Genomic DNA, 21,488 nt, shown 5'->3' on the forward strand with positions numbered 1-21,488 from the left:
ATTGCATCTCCACACATATGAGCCTACCTATAGAATACCTAGTGTTGATTTAATGGCTATGTGCATTTTAAATTTTGACACATATTTGTAAATAACTTTCTGCTATGAGTTGAAATCTGTCATCTCCCCCAAATTCAGTAACCCCAGTACCTCAGGATATGACTTTATTTGGCAACAGTGTCAATGCAGATATATTTGTTGAGATGAGGTCATATTGGAGTAGGGTTGGTTCCTAATCCCATAGGACTGATGTCATTATTAAAAGGGGAAGTCTAGAAACAGATACACAAACACAGGAATGCCATGGAGTTGTGCTACCACAAGTGTCTGATAATGTCAGGGAACTACCAGAAGCTAGGAGAAAAGGCTGCAATGGATCCTTCCCTAGAGGTTTCAGAGAGAGCATGGCCTTGATTTTGAACTCTGGGCCTCCAGAATTGTGAGATATTAACTTCTGTCCAAAGCCACCCAAACTTTTGCTATAGCAGTTGTAGAAAATTAACACACTCTCCATGAATACTGTACCAATGTATATGTTTGTTAGCAACATGCATGAGTGTACCCCTTTCTCCACGTGCTTGCCAGTTTTTGACTTCTGCCAATTTGATAGGTAAAAAAAAATCTTGTAGCATTTTTTCTATTCCTCTCTTTTAAGTAAGACTGAGTGCCTTGGGACTTCCCTGGTGGCGCAGTGGTTAAGAATCCTCCTGCCAATGCAGGGGACATGGGTTCGAGCCCTGGTCCAGGAAGATCCCACATGCCATGGAGCAACTAAGCCCATGTGCCACAACTACTGAAGCCCACGCGCCTAGAGCCCGTGCTCCACAACGAGAAGCCACCGCAGTGAGAAGCCCACGCACCACAACAAAGAGTGCCTCTACTCGCTGCAACTAGAGAAAGCCCGCGTACAGCAAGGAAGACCCAACGCAGCCAAAGCTAAATTTAATTAATTTTTTAAAAGACTGAGTGCCTTTATCATGTATTTAATTGCCATTTGTATTTTTTTTCAGAGAATTAGCAACTTGGAATAAACTAGGTCTTAGAAATAAAATTTCAACATTGTTTCTCTAAACAATACATTTCTTAGTGATTTAGTGGTCTATGGAATAAAAATGTGCTTAATTATATAATATCATGTTTTTCTTTTTTAAGCTATCGTCTCTCACTTGAGAACACTGAACTTTATCTTCTTTCTCAACCCGCCCTTTTCTTTATATTCTTGCTCCAGAGTACTTGTGCACTTTTATCAGTGTTACCTATGCCTCCTCCAAGATGTCAGAAAAAGAGTTGTGTGCGTGTGCCACAGTGATGGTGACGGATCACACAGGCAACCTCGACAAGGAAATGTATAATTAGAAGTCAGTAGAAGTACCTGATAATTACAGAATAACTACCCTAGCAGGAAGTAAATGGAGGCTTTATTTTAAAGGAATGAACATGTGTTCTGAAGCCCACTCCTTGTTAACTAACCAAGGTATGGAAAAAGGGTTCTGAAGGCAGTCAACTCTATCCCAGAGAAAGTGCTATACTTTGGAAGGGGACAGCAGTAAAGTACTGATGAGGGGCAGGGCCCCTGTCCCATATGAATGAAATGTAAAAGCATTTCTGTGGCTCAGTGGTCTTTAGGCGGCACCTGTACAGTGTATCATGCCCAATTCACTGTTTGTTACATATTGTTAAATAATAATCTCATTTTCTCATTGCATGAACTTGTATTTAAGACTTTTGTGGAACACGGAGAATTGTTCAGTCAAATTAGATTTATAATCCAATGAAGAAAAAATGACAGATTGTAGTCCAAGTGGGGAGACACTGACTTTTTAAAAAATCATTCTATAGTTTTGGGTGGAAATTCTGAAGATTATGTGTAGTGGAAATCACTTAGTGGTTCTGAACTGCAATGCAGCAAATGTTTTGTTGCCTAAAGTATCAGTGACCCCTATGGAAAATCACATAAAATCCTGCCGATAACTTATTTTATCCCACTATTGCAAATGTTTATCCCTATCCTCTCTCCCTAACTATTGCTTTCAAAAAGACTAACAAAACCAAATTACCTGATGTTACTTTTATTTTTCACATTCCCAGTATAACGTTAATAGGGACGTAAAATCCATGACATGGGACATGGGCAGAAGAAATTTGAAGAAAAATAAGAGTGAAATCATAAACTGCTATTTCCTAGATAAGCAAGGACTGAATTAATCAATACCATGCAATTTAAAGTGTGTATAACATCATTTTCTTTTTATCAAATGCTGTGTAACAAATCACTCCAAAACTTAGTGGCTGAAAACAGTAACAATACTTAGTCTCCTCACAGATCCGCAGTATGAGAAGGACTTGGTGGGGGCAGCTTTTCTCTATTCTATTTAGTGTCAGCTTGAAAACTAGGGATGGAATCATCTAAAAGCTTGCTCACTCATATATCTGGCAGCAGATGCTGGGAAGACAAATAGCTGGGAGCTTGAACCGCTTGGGGTCTTCAGGCAGCTATCTTTTTGTGGCCTCTAAATGTGGTCTCTCTAGCATGGCAGCGTCAGGAATCCCAATTTCTTACAATCTTACAGCTCCCTAGATACATTTCCTGAGGGAGAGCGCCAGGTGGAAGCTTAATCCCCCTGTTATGACATAATCTTAAGAATCACATAGTGTCACTTGCACGACATTCTATTCATCAAGGCAGTGACAAAGTCCCACCAGGTTCAAAGGGAAGCAAAACAGACTCCACTGCTTTTGTGGTTTGATGAGGTTCTAGGATATGTAGAACCAGAAATATTACTGTAGCCAATTTTTAAAACTATACTCTGCCTCATATGTCAAGTTAGTAACTAATTTTACCCTGGACTACTTTCTACCTCTTTACAACCCTAGCTCTTATGTATTGCTCCTCATAGAACTAAATAAACACAAACCACTGTGATAAATTGGGCTCTATCACAAGTACGTTTTGAAATAATACACACATAGATTAGATTAAATGGAATTAATGTATTCAGTGTATCTTCCCACTACCTAGTTTCGTCTGTTCCTTATTAAATTGCTACTGTATTTACACAAATTCATTTTTTTTTAAGTACAAGCTTCTTAGCAAATGCAAGTGACTAATTCAATCTGGTTTATTATAAAGAAGATAGAGCTCAGGAATTTTTACAGGGTCAGTTAAAACAGAGCTGGACCGAATGGCAAATTTCACTCTAGCTCCTAGCTTTTGTTTATGTCTGATTCAGCTAAAACTCAGATTCATTTTTCCTTCTGCTTCCAAAGCATGAATATTAGGTACTGGAAAAGATCGATTAAGAAGTTCAAATGGAAAATAAGAAACCTGTTCCAACACTTCTCTGGGAGGGCTTTGAAGTTCATGGCTAGGGGGAGTTATGAGACTACAGATTTAAGCTACTTGTAATGAAACGGATGGTTTTCATTTTACCAGTTAAACTAAATTCTTGCCTTTAGAAATAACTTTTCTCCAGAACTAGTGTCGTGGTGTAAAAACTTTTTTTTCTTTTTCTTTTGCTATGATTTGGAATCTCTCTTGGAGTAGAAAATGAGGAATTTTTAATATTAGAAATCTATAAAATGAAGTTATATAATTAATATTGTATCAGGAAGTCAACTCTTTTCTCTCAGACAGATGATTGATAAAAAGATATAGATATATCTCAAAGGACATGAATGAGCATCTATGTCATTTCAAAATCATATATAACCCATATGCATAAGAGAATGTTAAATGGTTACAATGGGGATATCTAGTAGTATAGCAGAAAAGTCCTTGGATTTGTAAATTAGAAAACAGAATTTGATTCCTGAGTCAATCCTTGAGTTGTTCTGTGACCTTCAGCAAATCACTTTAATTAATCTTCCCGCCTATAAAATGGAGATATTAACTGTCTTATTTCTTGCACTATTTTGCTATGAGGATAAACTGGCATCCTTCAAATACATTGAAGTCACTTTGAAAATACAAATAATGGTATGATTGCATGGTTATACAGCTAATACTGGACTTGATATCTTCCTTTTCCCAATCTGCCTATACTTGCACCATGATAAAGAGCATCATCATTCACTCAGTCACCCAGTCCAGAAATCCAGGGTCTCACTAGACCCTTCCTCTCTTAGGTGCTCTCTATCCTGAGTGCCCTTTTGCATGTTCCCCAATGCCAGGCCTACACTTTCCCTGCTTCTGGGGCTGATTGAATTAATGCATCCTGTGCAATAATTATGAAGCTTATCCTCTGAGAAACATTTTATGACATTCTAGTCCTATTAGAGAAGTGGAAGTTTGGGTGAATTTTAAATAATTTCCCTGGATTTCCTTTTGTAATATGCTCATTGATTTAGGGTAAAAATTACCTTTACAGCATTAGTAAGCTGATAATAAAGCTGATATGTTAAATGTGTGGGGCAAAAATAATTAACCTTTTATTGTTAACAAGTTTTCACCCTGTTAAAATCTTCATAATCAAATTAATATAATTATGTAGTCTCTATTCTCTCACCATAATACAATAAAATTAGACATTAATTTAAGAATATGAACCCGTGTCCCCTGCCTCGGCAGGCGGACTCTCAACCACTGCGCCACCAGGGAAGCCCCTGACTGAATCTTTAGGTGTCTTCTGGGCTCCAAAATATAAATTCTACATCTGCAAACACTACTATTACATAACCCACACCATCTCCATAATAGTTTCCAAACTTTAAAATACCCAACCATTTTGAGTCATAACGGATAGTTATAAACTTGTACTGGTGTTTGTTCTGTTGGTTTATTCATTCATTCATTCACTTACTTATTATTTCCAGGCATTACAGCGTTATAAAGCCCCATTTTAATGTTTATAAAGAATAGGGTGTCAGAAAAGTCCCTGGATGGCAACTAGCTAACAGGATGTGTAGGGGAATAAGTTCTTAACCTTTGGGGCCAAACAAGCCCACAGTCGCTCTGCCTTTTTTTGAGAAGCCAAGCATCTTCCTAGTAAAAATACTTATGCCAAAATTCCACAGAAGTCTGAAACTCTTTTCTTTTTAAATAAGCAGGTAACTCTCAAATAATTTCAGATTCTCAGATAATTGCCTAACATAACGTGGGTGTTACCATCACTGAACATCAAGATAAAATATGCCAATTTTGATAAAGGTTGCCTCAACATACCTTTATTAATTGGTGAATAAACTTGAAATAGAACTCTAAGACTATAAACTTTTATGTTGTCCTAACTTACCCACAGGCTGCATTCCTTTACCAATTATATGTAGTAAATCAGACATGAGTTTCTATGCATCTGAATACGTAAGTCAACGGTGCATGGAAAGTTGTAAGCTCAATTCCAGTTCAAATCAATGAGTAGAGCTCAGAAGGCCATGGAGAAGCTCAAGCATGAAGCAAGCACCATGATATAAATATAAACTTGACTCTTACATGCTAAACTTTTCTCTTTACAGTACCAAACTGCCTAATCAAGAAGGTCAAAGACTGCAGACAAAGTGAAGGGCAAAATAATGGGGTTAACACACTAGAGGCGTGAGGCCCATTCCACACACTCTTGTTTCACGTGATACAGCAGGCATATATCCCAGGCTTTCATACTGATTGTTAAACCAAATTAAGAGTGGTATATACTCTACACTCCTGAATAGTAGTAATTTTATCTCATTTTACAAGGGCTTTCAAAAAAACTGTTTCTTGGAAACAGTTTAGTTACATTAGCTCCTTGGTGAAAATTCCTTAGACATGAGTTTGTAAACCATAAAAAATCAAATCCTAGGGCTTCCCTGTTGGCGCAGTGGTTGAGAGTCCGCCTGCCGATGCAAGGGACACGGGTTCGTGCCCCAGTCCGGGAAGATCCCACATGCCGCGGAGCGGCTGGGCCCGTGAGCCATGGCTGCTGAGCCTGCGCGTCCGGAGCCTGTGCTCCGCAGTGGGAGAGGCCACAGCAGTGAGAAGCCCGCGTACCGCAAATAAAAAAAAAAAAAAAATCAAATCCTAAATATGAGCAGATTCTTACACAAGACTTTCTTTATATACGGTATAATCAAAAGCAGTGTAATACTATCACTTGGAAATATCTCGGCAGAAAACAATAAAACAGGAGAAACTAAGATAGCTATATATTATTGATAAATTTAAGGTGTGTCAAGCTGAAATTCCAACAGAGCGTGGTAGTCATAATGCATAGCATTGATTTTCATCCACAGAAATTGAGAATTCACTTACACATACCAGGGATATCACAAATGCTTGAAAGCTTAATGCTGAATATAAGATCTGAATAACTGACTATGACATGTCTCTCAGAATTCTAACACCTAAACCTTTGTCCTTCAAACTATTTCATTATTATATGACAGATATTCCCTTCACCTTATACTAAGATAAGTATCCCTCTGAAATCCAGATGCTGATACTATAAAGGATGGTTTGGTTTGATTATGTCAATCCTAATCATAGCCTAAATCCCATCTCTTCTTTCATCTTCAGACACTACTGGATTATAAACTCAAAAAAATTGACATTCTATCTCTGTTAACCTTTGGAGATACTCAAGGAACTATTCCTTGTTTGTGAAGCCATCTAATTGCTAATCTATAATCCTTTTAATATGCTCTGCCTTTTGGATTGATCCATTGCCAGCTGACCTAACACTGCCCATAGCTATATTAATCCTATTACTCACATCCTATTACAGAGTATCAGTGAAACTCTTTAATGAATCCTGAAAAGCTTGCTTGCCAGATACCAATATTAAGGACGATTACACATGTATTCATTCTTTTATTCTTAATTATACAGTTTCTGATTGTATTAATTATATTCAGTGGGATTCAGAGTTTTTCTTCTCCACATCTATCTGTGAGCTTACACTAGGTTTTGGAAAATATCAGTTTCTAAATGTCATTACCATACCTATTGTTTTGATCCTTCTTAATGGTAAATAAATTCACAAGATAAAAAGTTGTAGTATATTTTGAGAGTAAATCCTGTTGTAAGATAAATAAAGTGTGTTGGGTATGGTAGAATTAAGTAGGGTTTATCAAGAGTAGGTAAAATATCCTAGAGAAAGGTCTGCATTTTGAGTTCCTGATATATTCACAGTACCATTAATCCCCTAATAGGATGGATAAATCTGTCTTGGATGATAAGCCTACTTGTTAAGGGAAGTACATTCTCTGCTGAATTAATCACCCCATATGAAAACGGAAAGTGTCATCAGCCTGAAAAACTATGATACTTTATCATCAATTTTAGTCTGATGAGTGGATAAAGAGAATAGATTTTTTTAATTGAAATCTATTGGCAATGAAACTCCTTTTAAAAAAAAATCTGAAAAAGTAGGTTTATAGAAAAAGAACACTATTGTTGTTGATGATGATGTAATTGTGTTTCATGAAAGAGTAAACAGATGGGGTTCTATGGTGATTAAAGGTCCTGGGGACTGGAGCTTGTGGTTAGATGAAGAGTTTGGAATCTGCAGAATGGAAGCAAGTGTCTATATAATAAGAGTCAAGCCAGTACCAAGGAGCTATGGGTCTTGGAAGTACTTAGAATCTTGAGAGACAGTTAAAGACAAATATGCACATACATGGGTGTCGTTGCAACCTCCCTCTAGAAATTTTGTTATGTAGAGCACATTCAATAATGTAAAGCCATCACTGCCCACTAATATATACTCATTGCCCCTTTGCCAAATCATAATGATACCATGAGTTATATTTAAAGATTAAGGTCTTAAGCAAAATTTTACATTGGTCTATTTCTAGTCATTGATCATCAGAAAATACCACCACCGTGTTTCCACCTGGGTATTCGAGTGTATGAAAAATAGGATGTCAATGAAATACAGGACATCAGGTTAAATCAAATGGATACGTTTCAAATATTGCATGGTACATAAATATACAAAACAAAGCATTTACTGTATATCTAAAATTCAAATTTAACTTGGTACTATGTACTTTTATTTACTAAATATGGCAACTCTAGAGAAGGGGCCTGAAAGTTTTGGGGAAAAGATAGAAGAAACAATCTATACCAATACCGCAGGTGCTTCTTTAGATATGGCTCTTCATGTGCTGGCTCAACAGTAAGGAAGCTACCTCCAAAGATGTGGCTTTGTGATAATAACTTTAAAATTATCCATCTTAGTGTTTCACCATTTTGGTGGACACTTGTTTTTTCTCTCCCTGGCTTTACTTTTTAATTTTCACTTTGAAGCAGTATTATTTAACTCAGCCTGTTGAAACATGATTTAAAAGAAAGACTACATACAAAAGTAAAGTAATATTGAATTAAATGAGACCTTTCGCTGTACAGGTGCAATTTTCAAAACAGCAAGACAGAGAGATTTTATACAGTAAAGTAAAAGCATTTAGAATTGAAACTCAAACCAACTAAAATAAATTCACACTTCAACTATGACCTTCATAGCTCCCTAAATGCATTTTAAACAGTAGGTTGCTTTTATTTTTATAGTGTAGAGCTGCATGTAATCATAAAGGAGAATGGCAAATGTATACACTGAGTAAGTTATACAGGGAATATGACAGGTCCACATTCTGTCACCTGCCGGCACTACTTCTATTCTGATGTGTTTATCGGAGAACTAGAACTAGAGTTTGACAAACAGTACAAAGTTACGGTGAAATAGGCATATAAATGCACGTACCCACTCTTGCACATAGTCCACAGTTACTCAAAGTCACCAGCTCTGGTAGAAAGAGAACTGAGGTATAGTTTAAACTGAATAGACATAGGGAGTTTTATATGAGGTTTTTTAAAAATATAGTCCAGGAGGTTCACAAATTCCTCTTTTACGGCACTACTGTTTATTTTACTTAGCAGTTTTGCCATTCCTAGCTTTCTGGAGATCCTTAATACAGAGAAATTACCTTAGGTCCAGACATCCAAATATATGATATCTCTTTCCCTCTCCCTCACAGATACACTGAGATTTTTTTACTCCTTCCTTTATTGATTTCATTCACATCATTTTCCAAACCTCTATTATAACAGTCATTTTTTCCACAGTATATCATTGTTATAATTTTGTTATTTCTTATTAGTAACTTGTTATTATAGAATCATTAAATTCTATAAAGTTCATAGCATCCTACAATTTACTCACTAATGTTCAAAAATTTTAAAACATTTTCCAAGGGTATTATAGAAATTTAGAGACAAAGATCAAATGCATGCTTGGTAAGGAAATCAATACATATCTTGAAAGACTCTTCGGAAATATTCAGTTTGTGTATATTGAAAAACAAAACAAAACAAAATCCAGTTGGATTCAATGCAATAGGCCAACAGATGAGTGGTAATATACAGCCCTACTCATTCAGTTTATATATTAGGAAGTCAGTGAATAAAACTATTAATAGCAAGATACTTTCCAAAAAATAAAAATAATAATTTAGGTCATTTGCTGAAGGACAAGTCATCGTCTCTTTTTGGACCAGTATTCAAAATTAACGTTTTACTGGACCAAAAAAAAAAAAACAAAACCAAACAAACTAAAAAAAAACACTACATGGTCAAAAGTAATATATTTAGAATTCTAGGAATAAAATATTTTCCCATTGCCTTTTTTTGTTTCTGTTTTTCTATTTTTTCTGACTGAAAAAAATTCACTTAATGGATAGATCTTGATTATAGAACTCTGAGCTTTGATGTGTCTGCTGCAACCACCCAAGCAAAATACATAATATTCCCATCACCACAGAAAGCTTTCTTGTGCTCCCTTCTAATCAATCCCCAATCACAGATAACTACTTTTCTCATTCTATTCAACATTGATTAACCTGGTCTGTGTTTGAACTTCATAAAAATGGACTCATTCAGTATATCTGCTTTCAAGTTCTTGTATGGTAGTTCCAATATCTGAGACATCTTGTGGTCTGATTCTACTGACTACTTTTTCCCTTGACCTTTAATCACTCCCATGTCTTTGTATGGTACACTGGTTTGTTTCAAGTTATTTTTGGTATATCAGACATTGTAGATGAAGCATTATAGGAGCTTTGGACTCTTCTGAAGTGTATGGATTTTCCTTCTAGCAACAAGTTCAACTGATGACTTATCTTCCTTTATACATTTCTAGAAAGAGTCTGTTTCAGTTTTGGTCTTAGTCTGAAGCAAAAGTTTCAGTCCTGAAATTTAATCACTAATCCTAAAATGTGGTATTATTTTGAGTTTCAAAATAAAACCCACAGTATTTATTACCAAATATCTCAGATATGGGAGAATTCAAACTACAGTGGGAAGATAGTCAAATTCATGCTGAGCTATTCAGAGTTCAGCTGTTGTTTTTACTTGGACTTTTGGATTCCCCTCTACATGTGTGTAGGACTTTAGGAGAGGATATCACAGATGTTTTGGTTCCTCCTCTGTGAATCCTTACCATTTATAATTCTCTCTCTTAATTGATAGCTGCTTTTACAGCCCTGAACTCCATACTCTGAGACCAGAAGCTTTCTTCTTTACTTCTAGCTACCCCTTACACACAATATTGGGTATGCTCTCTGGGGGAAAGTCACCTTAATATTGATACATATTTCATCCAATGGTGTTTTCTTACTTTAAGGGTTAGATGCTCACCAGTTTCTGCTGGAGTTAGTTTTCAATGTCTTAAAATATACATTTTAATATTTTTACCAGAGATTATAATTGTTATCTCCATGAGAGATAGTCTGGTAAAAAGCCAGTTTTCTATTTCTAGACACAAAACTCCAAAAAGACAATTTTTGAATGCATTAAATTAACATTTACCTCTTCTGCATCAGTTATCATGACAGGTCACAAAGTTGTAGAGGTGCATCAGATATGACACCTTATTTGGTGAAGAAAACACACATGAGGCTTTATAATAAGCAAATTTATAATCAATGATATATATATATATATATATACACAAATATTGATGACAGATATATCACTTTTGAATAACTATCTTATCTCATTAGCTGAACATGTACTAATATTCTTTTAACTGCAAGCATTTGCTTTTATAAAACATGTATAACAAAGATGCACAAGATATACAATCTCTAATCCTTCTCTCACCCTTACACAATATACATATTTGTGTTTAGTGTGACAGAAATGATAGAATCTAAAAAGAAAGCAAAGTGGACATGTAATTTTGTTGCATAGCACTGAAAATTACATAAATGTGAACATTAAGGTATTTTAGGAAGATATTTGACAATATAGAAACAAAATTTAGAAACAAATTTTCATATAAATTTAATGAGGATTTCTGTGTACCTATAAACCAGAGATTATGCTATAATTATTAGAAAATATGAAAAGTGTCAAAAGAGGAATACATACAGTGCTGTGCTAACTCAGAAGGGTGGCTAATCAAGCATGCATTGGTAAGGTTGATAAGAAGTTTATTAGTGAAGCTGTCTCAAAGAAGATATCATTAATGCTAAGCAAGCAATCCTGTGAGCAATCCTTCAGAGTTTATGATAATGATCGGGAAATAGTTCCCTTGGCTTTCCAATGATGTGTGAAATGCTCCTGTTGTACAGACTCAGTAAAAGCTGAAGCGAGTAACTGAATAGAACTATGGGTTCTTTGAAGTATTGCTAGCGAATAGACACACCATAGTATGGTGTCATCTCAGGAGGTAGATGAAAAAGCTAAAAGATGCTTTAGGTTTTACTTTTCAAAATTACTAACAGTGGAAAAAATAACATTGTCATTGAATACAATTTTTGTGTGTGTTACAATTAATTTTGGTGTGTGGCCAGTGAATGACTTAAATTCCTTGGCTTTCTCTGAAAAAACATCTCAAGAGGGAAAGGAGAAATGGTTCTTAATTTTGTGGCATTTACAAAGATCTATGGCATCTAAATTATCCTATAAAAACTTATTCTAAAATAAAGGTGAAGAGAATTATGATAAATTTAAAATTTAATATTCATTATACAGTATATGAAACAATACTACTACATTTATATTCTTTATGCATACTTTATAACAAGTGTATTTCATCACCTCCTATAATCAATGTAATGAACATGGTATATTTATACCTATTACAGTCCTATTTTTTTTTTAATAATTAAATATACACACAATAGTTGTTTCTCTACTTTAGAACATCTATTTACTCATGACTATGATTTATTTAACATTGAACTTGGCCAGAAACACAGAAAGAAAAAATAGTTTTATTCTGAAAAAAACGAAAAAAGTGTCACCCATTACAATATGCAGCATTGAAAAAGTGAAATTGTCTCCATATGTATGTATATTGGGTGGAGGAAGAAAGAAAAGGATATTATATTTAAGCATAATAAAATATTAGCTTCATTTTATGGAAGGAAAAAAATTTTAATTATATTTAATGGACCTACTTTCTGAAACTTAAATATTGCTTTGATATTAACATAAATGATATTATTTGGTTTCTAACATCAAATAATCATCCATTTATTAATTCACCAAATATATGTTGAATGTCTCCTTTGGGGTAGGCATTGGTCACACACCAGTGAACAAAACAAACAAAAAACTTTGCCTTCATATAAATCCTAGTGTCAGAGGCAGACAATAAGTAAAATAAAGAAATTATAGTGTTTTAGATATTGATGATTCATATGGCAAGACCTAAGACGAAAAAGGAAAGGAGGATACAGGGTCAGTGAGGGAAATTGAGATTTTATTTAAGATGGCCAGAGATGGTGGTTTTTAACCAAATACTAAAAGAGCAGCAAGTTTAAAGGTCCTGAGGTGGATGCATGTTTGGAGTGTTCAAGGAATAGCAAGGAAATTAGTATGCTTCTAGTGGAATAATTTTATTGGGTTTTGTAGGCCATTTAAAGAGGAAGATATTGTAAAAGAGGAAGATACTAAAGGGTTTTGAACAGAGACTTCTTGGCCTGACTTATTTTTAAAAGATTTTACTACAGCGACTCTGTTGAGAATAAATGTTAGAGAATCGAGGACAGAGGCAGAGAAACAAGTTAGGACAGTACTGAAATACATGGGCAAAAAATGTTGCTTGCCATGTCCATGCTGGTAGCAATGTTGATTACAGTGGGATGCGGTGAAACTTTGGAAATGTTATAAATGTGGAGTCAATAGAATATGTTAAAGATTGGGTTTTAAAAGTGAGAAATGGAGGATTTAAGGATGATGTTGAAGCTCTTGAACTCAGTAATTGGGGTAATGGAGTTGTCATCTAATGAGATGGGGAAGACTTTGGATAAAGCAAGTTCTAAGGAAAGGTCCGAAGTTCAGTTTCAAACATGTTAACTTTGAGACATCAGTTAGGCATTCAAATGAAGATGTCAGGCAGGCATTTGGAGAAAGTAGCCGGGAGTGTAGGGAGAGGACTTTTTTTTGCACTCACGCAGCAGAGTCTAGTTTATTTTAAGACATCAGATATGATGGATTTCTAATAAGTGCTCCTGCGGGGCAGAGGCAGCCCTCATCAGGAAAGCTGTTGTCTGGGCTTCCTCCAGGCTGCTACCTAGAGAAGGGCCTTCTTGGGTGCATCCAGCCCCAGCATGTACATGTTCACCTCCAGTCTCCTTGGGGAAGGGACACATCACCTCCTGGCACATACAGGGCCAGATGGACAAAGTAAGTGCTCCATAAATGTTGAGAGGAACTGACACATGAAGTGGCCAACTGCCTTTGCCCATCTTCCTCAGCAGCCAAGATGCCCAAAATGTGTCAACAGGATTTCACATGTATCAGTGTTGCTGCTTTTCTTCTGATCGTCACAGGACAGTCAGATGTCCGTCTCAAACTGAGCATCATCCACAACTGCATGCTTCCTGTCATGACTGTTCAAGTTGTTCAAATTGTTTACTTCTAGTTTGGAGTCTTCAGCCGGGGCTGGTGACTCCTGGAAAGAAGTCCTTTTCCATATTTGTTTATATCTTGGGAGCTCTGTCTCAGCCTTAGATACAGTGGCTACTCCTTATATTTGCCTTCTTATATTCTTTACTTCTCTCTTTCCCTTAGTAGGCAATCCTCTGTTACGTATGATAATTATTTATATTAAACTTTCTATGTTCATATTACTATGTGGTTCTGTGTTCTGATCTGATTTTGCTAGTACAATGGTATTTAAAGCCAGGAACCTCAAACAAATAGAGGGCCTCCTATAAGAAAAGAGCCTTGCACTCTCCAACACCTAAGGGTTGAACAGATAAGGAAGACTAAGCACTGGAATCTCATAAAAAGGTGACAACAAAATAAAAGACCAAAAGGAGATGGACATCCAAGTGCAGAAATTGTTTCAAGGACAAAGGAATGATCAGTTCTGTCAAATGCAACTGACAGGTCAAGTAAGACACAAACTGAGAATTAAGCATTGCATTTCACCATGTGAGTCATTGTGATCTTGACAGTAGTAATTTCCATGACTGCTTGGAGAGAAAGGCAGATATACACAGGTTTAAGAGTAAGAAGAAAGGAACTGAAGATTGCAAACTTAGATTTAAATTGTTACAGGATGTTTTCAATTATGTGAAGTATTGTAATGGAGTATCACGTGAATGGAAAAGCACAATCTAAAGATCATTCTAATTGTTATTGTTTATGATAGGAGAACTAACAGCATATTTCACTACTAATGTGAATAATCATTGTGATGGAAAAAATTAATGATGCAGGGAGAGAGAGGCAACTAAATTATTTTGTGAAACAATAATTCTTAAGATTTGAAATCACTTGTAATGGTCATCCAACAAGTTAATGGAGCATTTAGGATTAGAACTCAAGATTCAGGCCAAAGTCCTGCCTGCTGCAAGAAAACCTTTGATGAATCAGAATTCTGATGTAAAAGTGATACGAATTCAATTACATATAATATTTATATATAATGCTTATGTATAAAATTAAGCACTTAACTTATGATATAACTGCTTAAAACGGTACTTCATTTTGAAAATAGCTATAAACAGAAAATTATTTCAAAAAAGTTATGAAAATTTTTTATAATTGCTTTAGACATTGTCAGCATTTAAGGCTCATTCACTTTAAGGCTATATAGCTATGTATATTTTATGTGATCACAAATGTGAAAAGAAATATGAATAATTTAGGTGTGTATAACCAGGAATATACACATGAGTAATGAGTGATAAAACAGCACCTACATTTAATGTGGCCTGTGTCTCCTTACTGTTAATCACAATATACTTATGCATGAATTATCTCAAGGAAAGAGCCATAGTTAGTTCAAGTTAGTAAGATTTAGAAAGCCACTTTAATATATCTACTGCTTTGTTATATTTTCTATTAGTGGACATTATGAGAATAAATAGTTAATTTTTTCTGACTACAGCACTTCATTTCACACAAAAGCATAATTATCAGATATGGGGGCTCCATGTTTCTCCTCCCCGCCAGCCTAGCTACATAGTGTAACCACTTCTCCTTCTCTGCAGAGTATTATTTTGTGTATTATGGACAAAGAATCATGGAGTTCTGATTGATCTGAGCCACAATCACTATTGAGCCCCTCCTGAGTTCTTCTGCATTGCTTAGTCCCGATATTTTCAAAATCATCACTGTGTGAGGAAATAGCCAGTAGTACTTACAATCAACATGAATATTGTTCTTTCAAGTCATGTGGATCTTCCAAAAGAGTCTCTTTTTCTTTCTATCTAACATATACTACCAGTTAAACCATAGGACACTGACAGAAAATAATAATAATACTGATTTCCTCAAGTCAACAGAGTGTTCTGCACCCGGAGAGCATATTAAACTTTTGTCTTGCTTTTTCTTTCAAGATGATGTAAAATCTTAGATCCATTTTTTATATCCTTTGTGAAATATGGTAATGCTTTGTTTATTGGCAATCTGACTCATTTGATTAATATGCTACAATAAGTACTGCATATGCTGACAAAGTTTCTAGGCAAGAGTAGCTGATCATTCGTATTTGGCTATGTTTTTGTTTTTATCAGTCAATTTTTGCATTAATTACAAAGTATTTATACTGATTTATGTAAGCCAGTACCAATAGTGCTCAAAGCTCTCCTTTGGATTTCTGACATCTTCCCCAGCCATGAGCCAAATGAAATCATCCATCTGAAAAATTTACCTGCGTGGACACCAAAATGTATCTCTCCAAATATTAGTCCCTTTTCATGTTCAAAGAAGCACTCATTAACTGCATAAATATGCACAGACTGCAAATGACCTTTAGTTGTCTGTATTTGATTGTGTTGGTATTTACCTTTGGATTCTAAAATTGTGTTTTATATATAATATTGTACACAAAATAATAATATTTTGAGGATGTTTACCATGCAGTACCTTTTGTCTTCTTAAAAATAATGAAAGGCCTCATATAGAATTCAATAATACACTAATCTATCTACCATGTACTCTTTCAACATCCTATACTCTGCTGTATTGTATGAAAATATTCAAATACTTTTATAAAAATAAAAAGTTTCAGATACATGGACAGCTAGCATGAGTTACACTAAAGAGCCTCTGAAATATATTATTATGTAACTTTTTGATTGAAAGATGTTTGTAAATGTTTACAACTATCTGATAGGAGAATTGATCAATCTGACAAGCTTAAATGGCATTATGTTCCACAAAACAGTTATAACCTTGAGGCAAAGCCATCAAATAGAAATAGCAACATTAATCAAACAACAGCTCTCCACAATAATTGGAACTTTAATAAGTGTACTGAAGCAAAACAGTTGGTTAAAACTGTATACAATGCTAAATAAGCAAGCCTGTCTTTACATTTGCTGTAATAGAGAGGATCTTCCTCAAAATGATGGACTCTAATCCCTTCTGGGAGCTAAGTTTCACCATCAAATCAGCCTTGCTTTTCTGCTGAATATTGCAATTCAACAAGTAGATACATAAAATGTGTTGAATGATATATTGAACTCAAGTTTGTCTTTTTTCCTTAAGTGATAAAAAGATCAGACCAATGAAATTCTTATTGTAATACTGTATGTAAACCAGTCATATTTTTTAAATTATTTCATGGCCAAAATTTGTAAGTGTTGATTAGTTTCTGTGACAAGGACACTTTTTAATTGGAAAATTATGAGGGTTTAATTATTAAATACATATTGGTCAGCTAAAATTATGGCCCATCTATATTACTGTTTTATTGCCAACAAGTTCAACATAAATAGACATTTTCAACTATATAAAGCATAAGAGAAGTCAGCCATTGTATTATAACCCATTATTCATTTTTTTAACTAATGTTTGAGGACTTTCTCTATACTAGTATTTCAAGGCTTCCAAATGTTCCATGGTTAAAATATGAAGTCTAATTCTAGATTTCTAATGCTCTCTGGATATAGCTACTCAAAACATAGGTTACTTCTATATCAGCCTATATCTACTGCAGTCTCCTTTGATGTCCATTACTTTCCACGTCTGAGCAATTTTTCCTGTCGTCCCCTGCATATAGTAGTCTTACACCATCCTTCCAACCACCAGATATGTTCATTCTACTCCTTATTTCTCACTGCAAAATTCACTTAGTTGTGAGATATTATTCAGTCAACACAAGCCAGGCACTGATCCATACACTTAATTTTAAGACTATGTTTGTTTTCTCAATGTAAGTTCACACTTATTTTATACATGAGTGTGTCTATATGTCATTTTCTTGGATGACAAAAGAACACGGGTTAATGTCCAAATACATGAAAGAGCTATAAGCAAAGTTCATCACTGCTGTTTTTTTTATTAATAGCTATATTGTAAAGCGTAACTCTCTAATAATCTAATCTCTAACCCTATTATGTTGGAGAAGTGTCATGCTGTGAAATATTGCCCAGAATGAGTCCCTTCTGCCAAATGTAAGCCAGAACTGTTCACATATTTGTATAATACTGAGAGGCAGTAATGAGAGTAATATAACAGGAAGATCTAAATTAGAACACATATTTTTTCATGACAATAGAAATGCAAATATGATACTAATTAATTAATATGCTAATATCTCTTCTCTATTTATGGATATTAACTCAAGTCATCTTGGATTAATACCTAAGCAATATCTTTACATTCTGTTCTCCAATGAATAAGTACGATTCCTGAAGGTAGGAACAAAGACTAACCTATATTCTATAACTTTTTCATAGAAAATGTGCTGTTCAATAAAGATGTGATTATATTAATATAACTGTGGTATTGCTTAAATCTATTAAAATCTCAGACTTTATTATCAGGTGCTATGTTAGTTGAGGAAAATAAGGCTGGAAAAACACCTTTGACTTTTTCTAGGCATAAGGGTTATCAGGTAACTTTACAGTTACTTGTGAATCTAGTCATTAATTCATTTAGATTACCCACTTACATAATGTCAGAAAACTGAGTTTCTAAAGGTAGTATACGAAGAGCTTTGTTGTCCTATTCTTTCTACTTGCGTGTGTGTGTGTGTGAGAAATTATCTACAATAAAATTTTAAAATGAAAAAGAAGGAAATGCCAATCTTCTGTTATAGAGAAATAGATACGTCTTAAAAAAAAAACTTGACACAATATAGATTTAAGTGTCATAGAAAAAAGCTAATATTTATAATCTAGGGATGCTATCTGATTTTCATTCTGTTAAACTTTTTCACACAAGGATATACCAGCATCTCCCTTGAAAATATGTAGAAATATATTTTTTACTGTGGCTGATAGAGTACAATTAGAATACATATTGTCCTGGTAATTCCTAAATAGAAATCTGATATGAGCTCCAAGGGATATTAAGAAAACAACTCCCTGGTAGTAGAATTCTGTGCCAGGTTACCAGAGAAGGTAGCAAGGATGCAAAGGCGGTAAAGAAAAAATACTTCCTGGCAAGCCATTTACCAAAGCGAAGAAATCTTAGGATTCCATTTTTTTTTTTTTATGTTACTTGTAACACAACACCACCATAGTGTTTTTCAAGGCAAAAACAACTGGACTAACAACAAAGCAAAATATACTATTAGAGCATGACAACCAATTTAACTAGGAGGGGAAATCCTCTTCTGTTTGGAGGAATTCTAATTTTCTCATATTAAATAGCTACTATCTACTCTGATGAAGAATTCAATTTCAAGCACAAGAGGAATAAAACATCAGTCTTAATAATAGATTTCAATCTGGAATGGAAGACAAACAATAGGTGCATGTATTAAAATATGTTAATTTTACTGTTCACATAATATCATGTTTTTAATGTACTTTGACAAACTGGAAACAATCAACATTAACAGAAAATAAATGTCACTAGTCTATGCGTCCAGTTGTTAATTCACAAGCAGATTATTGTGTTTATTGTCATGCATGCATTTATAATGAAATAGCAGCAAAGTAAATAAATCTTAAAAAAGTAAAGAGTGGCTGCTTCCCACTAGCTATCTACCTTACATTTGGTAGTGTATATATGTCCATTCCTCTCTCGCTTTGTCACAGCTCACCCTTCCCCCCCATATCCTCAATTCCGTTCTCCAGTAGGTCTGTGTCTTTATTCCTGTCTTACCCCTAGGTTCTTCATGACATTTTTTTCTTAAATTCCATATATATGTGTTAGCATACAGTATTTATCTTTCTCTTTATGACTTACTTCACTCTGTATGACAGACTCTAGGTCTATCCACCTCATTACAAATAACTCAATTTCGTTTCTTTTTATGGCTGAGTAATATTCCATTGTATGTATGTGCCACATAAGTCAGAAAAAGAAAAACAAATACCATATGCTAACACATATATATGGAATCCAAAAAAAAAAAAAAGGTTATGAAGAACGTAGGGGCAGGACAGGAATAAAGATGCAGATGTAGAGAATGGACTTGAGGACATAGGGAGGGGGAAGGGTAAGCTGGGACGAAGTGAGAGAGTGGCATAGACTTATATATACTACCAAATGTAGGAAGCAGCTTCATAGCACAGGGAGATCAGCTCGGTACTTTGTGACCACCTAGCGGGGTGGGATAGGGAGGGTGGGAGAGAGATGCAAGAGGGGGGAGATATGGGGATATATGTATAGCTGATTCACTTTGTTATAAAGCAGAAACTAACACACCATTGTAAAGCAATTATACTCCAATAAAGATGTTAAAAAAAAATTCAAAAAAAAAAGAAAAAAGTAAAGAGTGGGCGCTATAGTTGAATTTATCAGCACTCCAGAACCTAAAAGAAATAAATGGGAAAAAACAAGAAATCCATTTTATGTATATTCAATTACTAGCACAAAAGAGTTCAACTGAATATGTGGGAAAGTTGCCAGAGCCCTGGGAAAATGTATTCCTTTTAACCTGTCAATAGGAAACGCCATCAGCTTGATAGAATGACACTGATAACTCCATTCACAAGGAATGGTCAATGTAAAATATGATTTTCTTAATATAAAGGGACATAATACTGATAATTAAATAAATTTTTAATAATGAAAATGTCACAGATATATAACTGCTATGAATCATTCATACTTGACTTGAAGTAAAAGGTGAAAAATGGTAGACTCATTTACAGAATTTCCTTTGCCTATTTTGGAAGCATTTTATCAATTTGATTTAAGCTGTAACCACAGTAATTTTATTCTGTCCTTAAATGCTACAGAAATTGAATAAATGACAGTCCTGATCAAATGATGAGCCAGCAAGAATAAAACCAATTTTTAGAGTACACTTCTCACTAACTGAGCATCATTCCCAGAGATGCCATGGGTATTACTTAGTAACAATAGTTCCTGAAGCACTTCATCTTATTTCCATTTTTCATTTATTCAACCAACCAATATTAACTACTTATTTACTAGATGCCAGACAACAGTTAGGTTCTATATATAAAATAATCTATTCAATAATTTATTCTTTAGACAGTTCAATCATTTAAAGTGGGTGTTGAAAGTAGTTATGAGTATTTGGGGGAGGAGCAGAGATTTCGTTATTGTTTCTTAGTAATTATGAATAAGATTGTTTTTAAAATATAATTCTATCAATACTGATATAGCAACACAATTCATCTGTTATTCATCTATTATTCATTTATGCTTGTTAGTGCTTAGATTTTTAAATGTTTCTTAACTGAATATTTTGTAAAGAAGGGACATGTATTACAACAGGAAGTTCTAAACATGAGCACAATCCTCTGCATAGAGGCACTGTTAAATCCTTTGTCAACAAAAATAACATTTTAAGTAAATCTAACACAGCAACTTCAGGTTTCCAGAGCTGTGAAGTACTATGCAATTTGCTATAACTTGGGAGAAGAAGCCATTTTGGTTGATTTACATCATCCTTCTCCTGAAGGGAAAGGGGGATAAATCCTACTCTGCTGCTTCCTGACTCTATGACTTTTAGTTTCTTAATGACTCAATTTCCTAAATTAAAGTAGAATTTTTTTCATCACGAAAAATTAGAGGACTAAAGTAAAAACAGCTGACCCATAGATAGTATTCAATATATTGTAGGGTTTTTTCTCTCCCATTTTCACAACTGCCCCAATTTGTAAAGCCTTGAAAACCTTCACATTCC

Source organism: Tursiops truncatus, chromosome 9, assembly GCF_011762595.2.
Source record: "Tursiops truncatus isolate mTurTru1 chromosome 9, mTurTru1.mat.Y, whole genome shotgun sequence".
Lineage (NCBI taxonomy): Eukaryota > Metazoa > Chordata > Mammalia > Artiodactyla > Delphinidae > Tursiops > Tursiops truncatus.